Genomic DNA, 12,403 nt, shown 5'->3' on the forward strand with positions numbered 1-12,403 from the left:
GGGAGTGGGGGACATAATTCAGCCCATAAAACCACTCTATCTTTTAACTGTCTTTAGTGATCCCTCATATCTGGTCCAGTGTCAGTTTGAATATTTTCGGTGATGAGGAACACACTTCCCCACCTTGTGTCAGTGGGTAGAGTTTGTATCTGTTTCTAAGTAGAAGGTCACTGGACCCAGACTTCCTGACATGAAGGCTGGAATACCCAGCATCATAGCTCCTTGATTCCTGCAGCTTCCTGGCTGGGGTGACCCTGCAATTGAAGAGTGAGGCTTTCAGCGATGATGTATCTCCCACATCCTAAAGCCAGGAGGTGACACAAAGTCACAGACATTTCCAACCGAACAGGATAGGACGGATCCCTCCTCCCTCCTCTCTTCGCTTTACAGGGCATCTGTGACATTTTGCTTTGTTTTGTTATTAAAAGGGATTCCCTATCCTCATCTCTCTCCGTCTTTCTTCTTTGGACTGATCACACTGAGAAGTCTCCGGACCTTTCCCAGATGGAATTCCACAGGCAGTTTTTCTGAATCTGACAGACTTGAAAGCATCACCTTGCTCCTTTCTCTGGAAGCCAGCTTTGTAATCCTGGGTCCCATGTCGCTTTTAATCCTGGGCATGATGTTCGAGTTCCCCTTGGGCCTAAATTTCACCGCAATAAATGCTCTTCTTCAGCAGCTGCAGAAATGGGTCCTGAGAGTGGTGCTTAGGCCACCGCTTCTGCAGGAGGGAGCTGCTGAGGTCCGGTGAACCCTGGGAGTCTGGCGTCTCTGATCAACTCTTAATGAGGCTGACACCGGCTCCTTCAGCCAGACACTAAAGGGTTAAAAGTCAAAGACCCGTGAGGAGGCTGGTACAAGAGGAAGGGAAGAAAGTACTAGGGATGGGCATCTTCCTATTTTGAATTGAAAAGGCAGGGTTTTCAGGGGAGAAAGTGCAGGAATGGACAAGGTGATGGAAGATAACCGGAGTAGAATTCTCACCGGTTGTACCCAGTGCGGCTTGTCAGAGAGGGACCAGTCCCCCAGAATGCCTCGGAGGTAACTGCTCTCCCAAAGAAAGCTTCTCAAATATCCCAAGAACTTCAGAGTTCTTTCTCGAGTGAAGCAGTTAGACCATGATGTGAATCAGAAGTTTCTTTTTATGTCAACATTTGATTGTGAAAAATTTCAGAATGATAGCAAAATTGACAGGATTTTCTGGGGAACACCTATAGGCTCACTGCTTGGATTCTGTCATTAATATTTTACAGTGCCTGCTTCGTCTTCCATCTGGGTATTCCTCTATCCAGCCATCAATCCATTTGGCTTTTTGGATGTATTTTAAAGCAAATTGCAGCTATCACTACACTCGCCCTAAATACATTTGCACATAACCAGATTTTGATATCTGTTTACAGGTATTTCTTCCTATAAGGTAAAATTTACTTACAATGAAACATACAAATCTTGAATGTACATTGATTGAGTTTTGACAAAGGCTTATGCCTGTAGGCGATCTAAGTAACTATCAAGGGGGCAGAACAGCCTCATCTCCCAGAAAGTTCTCGTGACCCTTCCCAATCAATCCCCACTCCTTCCACCTCCCAAACTTTGTTCCTGTATTTTTCTGCCCCAAGTTAGTTTTGTCTGTTTGGATAGCCTCAAAAACGGAATCATATGTTATGTACTCTTTGTATGGTTTCTATCCCTTGCCATAATATTTTGGATTGTGTGCCTTAGTGGTTTATTACTTTTGATCGCTAAGTAGTATTCCATTGGGTTAATACACCAGTGTTTACCAATAATGAGGACACAGGGACTTTTTCAGTTTTGGGCTGTTATGAATAAAGGGACTATATTTGTTCTTGTACAAGAAGAAGAGCTAATTTTTTCCTCTCCAGGAACTCAGTGGAATATTTTCAACAGTATTGTCCTTCCATCCAACCTCTCTTCCATCAAGGCAAACACATATTATGTGTTCAATCCCTGGGAAGATAAAGTTAAAACATACATTCCCCATCCTTTATTGAACCTAGGGAGAGAAGCTTTTGGGGTTCTGGACCCAATTCTGTGTGTGTGTTTGTGTGTGTGTGTGTGTATGTTTGTGTGTGTGGTACAGGGAAGGGGCACCAGGCTTCTGTACCCTCTCCAGGAGCACCACTCTCCAGCACCTCCATGTGTTCACCCAGCCTAGAAGCTCTCCCAACCTTGTCCTTTGGGTTTTTAGGGAAGCTTCATTATGTAGGCACAGTGGATTAAATCATTGGCCATTAGTGATCAACTCAACCTGCAGTTCCCCTCCCTGCCCAGGAGGCCTGGGGGTGGGACTGAAAGTTACAATCCTCCAGTCACCTGGATGGTTCTCTTGGCAACCAGTCCTCATCCTTCCCTGAGGTCCAAAAGTCACCTTATTAACATAAGACACCTTTATCACTCTCATCACTTAGGAAATTCCAAGGGTCTTAGGAGATCTGTGTCAGAAATGGGGGTGAAGACCAAAAATGTATCATTTATTATAAATCACAATATTGCGGAGAATAACACAGACCATTACAGAAACACAGAAATAGGGCTAAGATGGAAAGTTCCAGAGAAGGGAGAAGTGTAGGAGCGGTAGACCCAGAGGAGGGAAACAGAGGACTGAGGATTCTCAATATTCTGTAGCAGCTTTAGAAACGAGCTCATGACCCCCTTTCCCACAGCTCCCTTCAGTACAACCCAACTGCTTCACCACAGAGCTCAGTTCTGTGGAGGTGAATTTGCCAGGGGCCTTAGGGAGTGAACTTACTCCTTAAAACCTACTTCCCTAGAACTTACTCTATTTGCAAACCGCCTGCAGGTATGTCTCAAGCCTTGATCTCACTTGACCTGAGACTTTCAGAGGAAGCTTATTATCCTAAGAAGTTATTTTGTCCTAAAGTTTACAGATTCCTTCTGAAAAGCTGGATCGAACTGACTTGTAGAATCAGCCAGGCTTTCTCAAGTGCAACAATTCCAGAATGTACTAACCCTGAGATGCATCACCAGGTTCCTTTTGAGTCATTGGTCGGGTTGCCAGATAAAACACAGGACACCCGATTCAATTTAAATTTCGAGTAAACAACTTTTTTTTCCTTTGATATAAGTGTGTCCCAAATATTGCATGGGACATAAGTATGTCCCCAATATTGGATGCAGTATAAATTTATACCAAAAAGTGTTTCATTGTTTATCTGAAATTCAAATGTAACTGCACACCCTGTACTTTCATTTGCTAAATCTGGCAACTCTAGTCATTGGATCAAGAGGTTTTCTGGCCAAGTGAATTTTACCCATGATAGAAGCCAAACCCATAAAATACCAAAACTTAAAAAAACTAACCATGAAGGAAATGTTAATTGTATCATATATCTCCCCATCTTTTGAGTTGGAATAGATGGATGGATCCCTAAACCTTCTTGTTAACCTGAAGTCATTGGTATGAATATTAATTATTTCTTTGTATTGTGCATTTAGGGCTGCTTGTCTCTATATGGAATGTCTCCAGAAATCTGTGTTTTTAGAATTTTAAAACTGTGTTGTTGTTAGTTTTTTTTTTTCATTTTTTTTTCTTTTTTCCTCATTATCGGGCTATCAGTTAAACCTCCCTTGTGGCAATTACTATTTATTTTCCTAGAGTCTAAACCCACTAAACTTTTCTTCTGCCTAACCTAATATCAGTTAAAAAAAATGAGACACTAAATCTCGTTGTAATATGTATACACAAAGATTATAGGCTAGCATGGAAAAAGGCCTTGGGTTTGTGATAATTATTTTAACATTTCAGAGATTTTTAAAAGCCAATTTCCAGTCTTTTAATTTTATTTTCTCGAGCATTCATTCACTCACTCATTGAAATAATAAATGTTATTATGTAATAGAGGTTTAAGCAGACCCCCATGGCTTCAGCATTTTATAAAATAATATTTATAATTAGTTTTTAGCAAACCGTATCTTTAAAGGGCTGGAGGGTGATTAAAAATTGAATGTTGCCATCTGAATATTATATATTTTCCAAATAGTGTATTCATTCAATTTACATAATTGCATGAATCCTGTGAGCGGATTCCCACCTGGTCTCCTGTCATTTGCTAGGCAGTGGCATTTAAATGTGGAAAGCACAGGTTCCTCTCCCTTAGACCTTTCTTCACCTGGTCTCAGGGTCCCTATTGTGTAATAACCTCTCTTGCACCTAGAGTGTAGATCTGAAACTTTCAGCCAAATAGCGAAGGAGAAAGAAATCTTTTGGTTGCCTTTTTCAAGGGGGACACTCAGTTTTTAGCAGGAAGTTGACTCTCATCCTTAGGCATTCACTGTTTCATCCTCTGGGAATCTTTGTCTGAAGATTCTAAGTCCTCATGACATTTGTCAGGGAACAAAGAAGTCATGGGTGGCAGATATTCATAGAAATTGGGGTTAACATTTCTGCATCAAAATTCTTGAAAATGTGTCCACTAGGTTATGCAAAGGATGTAACCTGCTTAAATATTTGCCAAAGTCCACTACCTGCAAAGAGGCTGCTTTCTGTGAAAAAAATAAATAAATAAATAAATAAAAGTCCTCCTCATTTCAGTGGTAACTTAGATCTGCCCGTAAGTTAAGTGAGACCCATAATCACACCATGGGTTTGTCCAAAATGTGTAGCTCCATCAGCCAGACCCATCGCCTTCTCTTGATCTGGATTACTGTCTTGGGGCCATCATGTGTACATGTCATGCCTTTTTTGGGCAATGCCCTACTAGCAGGGTGGTTTTAAACTGAGGTATACATCCAAATCATCTGGACAACTGTTGAAAATGCAGGTTCCTGGATCTCACACTGTGCCATGAAGCCAGATGCCCTAAGATGTTGAATCCCACTCTGAGAAATACTCTTCTGCACCCATGTTCCATGGGGATGGGGATTGTGTTGGTCTTGCTCACTGCTTTTTCCCTACACTGGCCTAATGCCTGGCTCATGATAGGTCTTCAATAAATGTTTGGTCAATGAAGAAATTAAGAAAGGTTGAGGAGTGATGAGTAGCATGGTGGCTTCAGTGGCTAAGGAGACTTCCTTAGGTGAAGGAATTCCTATCACCATGAGGGATGAGTTGTAAACCGTTTCTTTGAAGTTGTGTGTGTGTGTGTGTGTGTATGTGTGTTTTGAATTATCAATAAATATCATTACTTTTTTTAAAGTATAAAAATACTGCACTGGGACATATAGTTCCATTATAATATGTTCTTTTAAAGAAATATTTTTTTTATTTATTTGAGACAGAGAGAGAGAGAGAGAGCACAACTGGGGAGGAGGGTTAGAAGGAGAGGGAGATGCTTCTCCCTGCTGAGCAGGGAGCCTGACATGAGTCTCGATCCCAGGACCTCAAGATCATGGCCTGAGCTGAAGTTAGACACTTAATTGACTGAGCCATCAGATGCCCCCTTTATAATATATTCTTATTCTTTCTTCCTCCCCCCTCTTTTCCTTCCATCCATCCAACCATCCATCTACCTTTATGTATAAAGAGAAGTCTAGGAGGTGCCTGGGTGGCTCAATCAGTTAAGCATCCACCTCTTGGTTTCAGCTCAGGTCATGATCTCAGGGTCATGAAATGGAGCTCTACATTGGGCTCCATGCTTGCTGTGGAGTTGGCTTGAGATTCTTCCCCCACATCCCATCTTCTTCTCCCTCTGCTCACACTCTCTGTCTCTGAAACAAATAAAATCTTAAAAGAGAGAAAGAGAGAGAGAGAGAGAGGTGTCTAGGAAAATGTTCATTTAATGCTCAATTTTTAAGTGGTGAGATTTTACATAACTTCAAATTGTTTTGGATTACATGAAATTTTGTGGCTTTTATAATAATTTATCAAGACAAATTAAGGTAAAAAATCATTTAAATTTTAAAAAATACATTCTCTTGGACTGATTGTTTGGAAATTAGAGTCCGTTAGCATATCTGATCTCAAAACCTGCGAAAGATGGGTGAGAAGACAGTAGGCATCAGCTCTGGTTGCCAAGGTCTTCTTCTTTTAGAATTCTCCTATGCAGGTCCCTGAACTATATCTCAAACCACACTTCCATTGTTCTTCAAAGTTCTCTCCTCTGAATCCAATATCCTGGACCCACCTGGTAACTATCTGTATCTTTGACTCATGGGTTGGATTCTTTAGTTCACAATAGTGTGGGCAGTTTGCCTGGGATTCAGGGCAGGACTGAAAGTCACTGCCCTGAGGGGTATGGGTCTACTTGAAGGTTTGGGTCTCTGGTGTTGGGGTCTGTCTATACATATGAAAGGAAAAGGGAAAAGGGAAAAGTTCATGTTTTTAAATAGCTCAAATCCTCCTTGTGGGAGCTTTTCTGGGGACTTGTCCCTTTGTGCAGGGAATGGAGGACAAATGTATATATTTTTTAGGGCAGAGCTGAGGCTGCCTGCGTGGCTCAGTTGGTTTGGGCAGAGCTGACCCCTGTTGGATATTGTGTCCCATCTGACGGCAGACCAACTTTCATTTTACTCTTTGCTTTTTTTTTTTTTTTTAAATTAACATGTAATGTATTATTAGCCCTAGGGGTACAGGTCTGTGAATCTTCATGTCATTTTATTCTTTTTCAACCTTATTGCTTAAAATCTCAAATCTCTGCCTTTAATTTTCCTGAGTGGTTTCCAAATATACTTTTCTTAAAAAAAGGTTCCACTTAGTGCTCCTATTGAGTGACCACCTGCCTGATATTGCCAGAGCTAGATCCCCATTCCTCTCCCATGAAAGATCTCTCCCTTCTCCTATTCTGGCACTCTCAGTACTATGAATTAACCAGACTCATTTTTCCACTCCCTTGGGCATACAGGAGAACTACATTTCCCAGCTTCCTTTGCAGTGAAGTGGCGCCACGACTTTCTGTCTAGTGTAAAGTGGATAGCAGTGATGTGAGGTAATTTTTGACTGGGCCCTAAAACCTCTTGAGAGGTCTATGTCTTCATTGTCCAGAGCTTGAGAGACTTGAGAGGCAGAGCTTGAAAGACTCTGTGTCTTCATTATACAGAGGGAGAGGATCCAGTGACAATGAAGAAGAAGGGTTCTGAGGTCCTAGGGAATAGTAGAACCAATGAAATCATGTAGTCTGGAAACCTAGGTCACTCTGTGGAGAAGTAAACTCTGCAGGGAATAAACTTTTATTGTGTTTTCCGTTTATATTTAGAGGATTTTGTTCTTGTAGAAAAATATAGCAAAGTCTTACTAAAATTCTTACTTATACTTCAAACCCACTTAAAACATTCCCATCTCTGTCTAGATCTCCTGAGTATCACAGATGAAGTTAATCTAGATTGATGTCTTCCTCAGAAATATTCTTATCATAGTTATTATAAAACATCTTCTCATATCCCTTCATTTCCCACTAGACTGGAAACGTTTTGAGATCAGAGCTTTGTCTTATCTTTGTAAACTTATCACTGGCCACTGTATCTGGAACATTCTAGTGTCTCCTGGGAAATGATGGAACCTGCATTGAACTAAGGTCTGTTTGACTAAATTTCATGTTCTTGTATATTCTGCTTCTCAGACAGAGATAGAGGGGAAAGAACCCAACATTCACAGGAGGTCCTGTGGAGGTCCTGTGGAGGTCCAAGTCTCAATAGTCATCTTCTTGGTAGAAAGCAGGTCTGAGGTCCTCAGGGAAATACTTATATTTTCTTCCTTCTGCAACCTCCCATGAACATGGCTACCGACAGTTGTCCAAAGATGGCCAAGGAGAGGGAAAACGATTAGAAGGCTTGGCTCAGCTTTGGAGAGAATGTGGTAAGATTCAGTTGGAAAAGATGAGGATGTCTCCAGAGACACCTATTTGGCAAAGTGATAGTGATCCCCATTTCTGCCCCAAAACCAGATACTGAGCAGTCATGGCAGAGGGTCCCTGTCCAGACAATTTCTGTTCAAGAATGAAATGCTTTTTTAAGCAGACTAGAGGAGAAGAAACTCACCCAACTGAAGACCTAAGAGAGGGCACTCGGCTTTGGCCCAGGAGGACCCCTTTCATGTTGTTCTATCTTCACTCTTCTGGGAAATGCATTGCATGACTTTCTTGGGGTGGAGGGCTCCAAAGTACAAATGTGCATCCACAGCAGTTTCCAAGATGTGCTTTTCTCCCTTTTTACTGTAACTCGAGAAAGTCAATGCATTTAGAAACTCAAGTGGTTTTCTTCAGACGTCCAAGTTACATTTTTACTTCCTCAGTTCAGCTCTCAAACTCCTCATCCTAGTTGACCAAGAACTGGTGAAAAAAAAAAATGGAGAAGGAATATCCTGAATCATTTACCTAGAACTTGGACAGGGTGTAAACAGGTCAAAGGCAAAGTAACTTCTAAGAAATCAGAAAGATGTGGGAGTACCGGAATGATGTCCTGCAAGGCCGTGATGTTGACAGATGCCAAGACTGGTTTGATGGTGCGTGGAGAATGGGATCACCAATGAAAATTTGCATTAAATACTGTAAGGTCAGTCCCCAAACAACATTATGTAAACTCATGCAATGTCTTATTTTCTGCTCTAGAGAAAGGGTAGACATTTCTGTGTTAGTATTATTCATTCATTTCACAGCTGTTTACTAAGTGCTTACCATAAGGGGGCCACAAAGATCTGAGTCCTACTCATAAGGAGCTCAAATTATCCAATTCAATTCAATTTTCTCTAGAAAGTTATTTGCTGAGTCTACTTCATGTTTTGAACGGGCTTTTAATACACAGAGATTATCAATCTAAATCACTGGAACTTGGACCAAATGTTTTTGCCCTGGAAGCAGCCAGAAAGGATGACTTGAAGGTAGAAGAAAGAATGATGGGTATTCTTGCCAAGAAAGGGGGTTTGCTAACAGGTTTAGGTGGGGGCTGGGAATCCCAGGGGATTAGGAAGTAGATACAATTTGAGCAATTCTCCAGTTACTGTGTTTTCTGAGGAGTGTTTGCAGAACTCTAGGGAGCAATGTGCTTTGGATAAAAGTGTTCTGTGGTCAGATGTGTTTGGAAAATTTTGTATATCATATCAAGACATTTGTAATCATCCTCATGTGACATAATAAGGACTTGAGGAAGTTTTGCAGGAAAGAAAACAAATCACATTTCTTCCCCCAACCCCAGACATCCCAGACTTACTCTACAATATATTATTTTGCCATTTAATACCAATCCACATTCCATGAATCTGGCATTTTTCTCATCATATATTATAAAACATTAAAGCAGTTTAACCCAGAACATCATTCTATCCAAAAGGAGTTTTTTTTTTAAGATTTTGTTTATTTATTTATTTGACAGAGATGACAAGTAGGCAGAGAGGCAGGCAGAGAGAAAGGAGGAAGCAGGGTCCCCGCTGAGCAGAGAGCCTGACGTGGGGCTCGATCCCAGGACCCTGGGACCATGACCTGAGCCAAAGGCAAAGGCTTTAACCCACTGAGCCATCCAGGTGCCCCCCAAAAGGAGTTTTTAATAGTCAAATACACATTTCACAATTATTTTTATTAATGTACGTAGTTTCTTGGAGCTGTAAATCATTCATTGGGGATATAATATGGTCATGTAGCCAAGATACTATGTTGTCTTACATTACATTATGAAGTATATCATATGTACCATATTGACTATATGATCATATATGTAATGGGTTGAAATATTTATTTTTTTAACAGCTCACACCAGCTGTTGAAAGGAAAGAAGGGGATCTGGAAAAGATGAGACCCAAATTTGTATATCATCAGGCATAATAATTATCAAAGAAAGGAACAGATCAATAATTTGGTTTGGGAAAAGAGAAAAAGGAAAGAAATCTGTCAAGACAAAAAGTATGCCAAACAATAAGGAATAAGATAGGAGCGTGGCGTTTAGGTTTTAGAATTTTAGTAATTTTCAGGAACTTGACCTATTCAAAATCAACTTGAAGCTGTTTGTGTTGCTATCATGTAAATCCCTGCATCTTCCTAGAATTATCAGCAAGGATTTTTATATACCCATACACTTTGCACTAATCTAATTAGATGAGAATTTAAAATAGTTGTGTGGGTAGGTGCAGAATGAGTGGGGTATAACCCTACAGGGTGGGGGTACCCCAAACTGGAGTTCAGTGGGAATGGTAGCCCAGAGGTCTCTGAGGAAGTTGTGGGATTTTCACAGAGCTCTGGGTGTACAATGGGTGTTTGATCATTTTTATCTATCTCTTATGGAGACAGAAATCCATTTCTGGGCAGTGTGTGTGTGTGTGTGTGTGTGTGTAAAGTGATAGAGAAAGAGGGGAATAGAGATAAAGATATGGAGATGGAGGTCTGTATGACACCTTCAGAATCTTAATTTCCAATTATAAATGTTTCATAGCTTAGAAATTTATAAAAAGTGGTTTTCTCAGATACCCATGCATAGGCCAGCAATAGATGAGGAGCCAGTAGGCTTTGGGAGTCAATCTGTAGAAGCCCCAGCAGTTGGCTGCAGGTCTGTGGCCAGAGTGAAAGGGGAAGGAGAGCCAGGGGGTCATCTCCAGACTTGGAATACCCTCAGGGCTCAGGTATGAGTGAAGTCCTATTCTGGGACCAGAAAAGAAAATATACATTCACAGACAGGTTTGTGGAGAAGTGACTAAAGAGTACATAGACAGAGGAAGACAAGGGGCTGGGATTCAGTGTGAAGGTATTGCAAAGAGTTAAGCAATGAGCTTAGGTTGCATAAAACAAGGTCTGCTGTCTAGAATGGAGGAGGAGAAAGTCCTTCTTCGCTTTGGGCTGGCCAGTCTACCTCCTTTCTGGATTTGTGCTTCTTTATGGGGCTTGGCCACCAGTAGTCCAGAGTGACCTTAGTGAAATGAAAAATCTGATCATGTCAGTCCCTCCTTTAAAACCATTCAATACGCACCCCTATGTTTACTGCAGCAATATTTACAATAGCCAAGATATGGAAGTGATCTAAGTATCTATAGATAGATAAATGGATAAACATGTGGCACACACACACACACACACACACACACACACACAAATATTACAGTCATCAAAAGGATGAATCTTGCCATTTGTGACCACGAGGGTGGACAGAGAGAGTACTACATAAAGTAAAGTAAGTCAGACCAAGAGAGACAAATACCGTACGATTTCACTCATATGTGGAATCTAAAACACAAAGCAAACGAGTAGACAAACAAAAAGCAGAATCAGACCTATAAATACAGAGAATGAACTCACAGTTGCCAGAAGGGGGAAAGAGGCAGAGGGATGAACAAAACGAGGGCAGAGGAGTGGGAAATACAGGCTTCCAGCTACGGAATGAATGAGTCATGGGAATGAAAGGCAGAGCATGGGTGACCGTAGTCGGTGGCGTTGTATTAGCATTGTGTAGGGACTAATGGTGGCTACCTTTGTGGTGAACAGAACATATTACACACAGTTGTGGAATCACTACATTTTATGCCTTAAACTAATATAACACTGTGTGTCAACTATACTTACATTTAAAAAAATTAAAAAGAAAACATTTGATGGTTTTCCATTGCACTGAGAAGAAAATATGCCCTCTTTCCCCTAATTTACAAGACCCCTCATGATCTTTCCTTCCACGGTTCATTTCCATGCATGGATTTGCTTAAAATGTTCTCCCTCTCTTACTTCCTCTCATGGCCCAGTTGACTTCTGTTCATCTGTTACATCTCAGATCATATGTCACTTTTTCAACTAAGCTTCCCTTGACCTCCAAGATCAAGTGATGCAATCCATTCTCATTCCACCTGACCTCATTTCACCGTTCCCTTCCTGGTATTCAATTCCCAGCAGAGGACCTCTTTCTGCACTGATGCATGGTTTGGAGAATCATGGTGGGAAATCCTTCAGCCTGAAGAAAGGCAGGGAAGTTTGAGCAACACCCACCCAGAAGGCTTTTCTCCCCACCTTAGGATGTCAGCAGGTTGGAAGGAAACCAAGGATATTATTAGCCTCTGAAGTTGAGTGGAGGGTTATCTGATCCTCGAAGCCAGTGGTCTTTAACCTGAAGCATCTATATCTCTGAAGATTTATAAATATTTTCCCAAAAGATACATAAACAAATTTGGTTTTGGATCAACTACCATATGAATTCTTCTAATATTTTTTAACTGAGAAGTCTCCTGGAATTTCTCCTTTTTATGTCATAGTTTCCTGTTTTCCATGAAAAATGAAAAAAAAAAACAAAACAATTTTGCCCACTGAGAATCTTATTATGGTGCATTGCACTCACATGAAAAACTTCCAGGGCACCAAATAAAAGGATAATCAAAACATTAAAAATATTTTATTATGCTAGATGATTGTGTGATAATTCAGTTGTGATAATAACTTGAGTAACAATGGTTAAAAAAGAAGCTTCCATTTCTATATACTTATTTCTGTGGACAAATTGTCTAAGCATTTGATATCTATAAAGACAG

The 12,403-nt window shown here is 40.7% G+C and overlaps 1 long non-coding RNA gene across 1 annotated transcript; it reads left to right on the forward strand.

Moving 5' to 3' along the window:
* The first annotated feature begins 6,078 nt into the window (after nucleotides 1-6,078).
* LOC116855703 lies at nucleotides 6,079-12,053 on the forward strand. Its single transcript, XR_004380421.1, has 3 exons — nucleotides 6,079-6,107; nucleotides 8,207-8,466; nucleotides 11,627-12,053. It is a non-coding gene; the product is annotated as an uncharacterized LOC116855703 (long non-coding RNA).
* Nucleotides 12,054-12,403: the final 350 nt, after the last annotated feature.

Source organism: Lontra canadensis, unplaced genomic scaffold (assembly GCF_010015895.1).
Source record: "Lontra canadensis isolate GAN:19392208 unplaced genomic scaffold, GSC_riverotter_1.0 scaffold105, whole genome shotgun sequence".
Lineage (NCBI taxonomy): Eukaryota > Metazoa > Chordata > Mammalia > Carnivora > Mustelidae > Lontra > Lontra canadensis.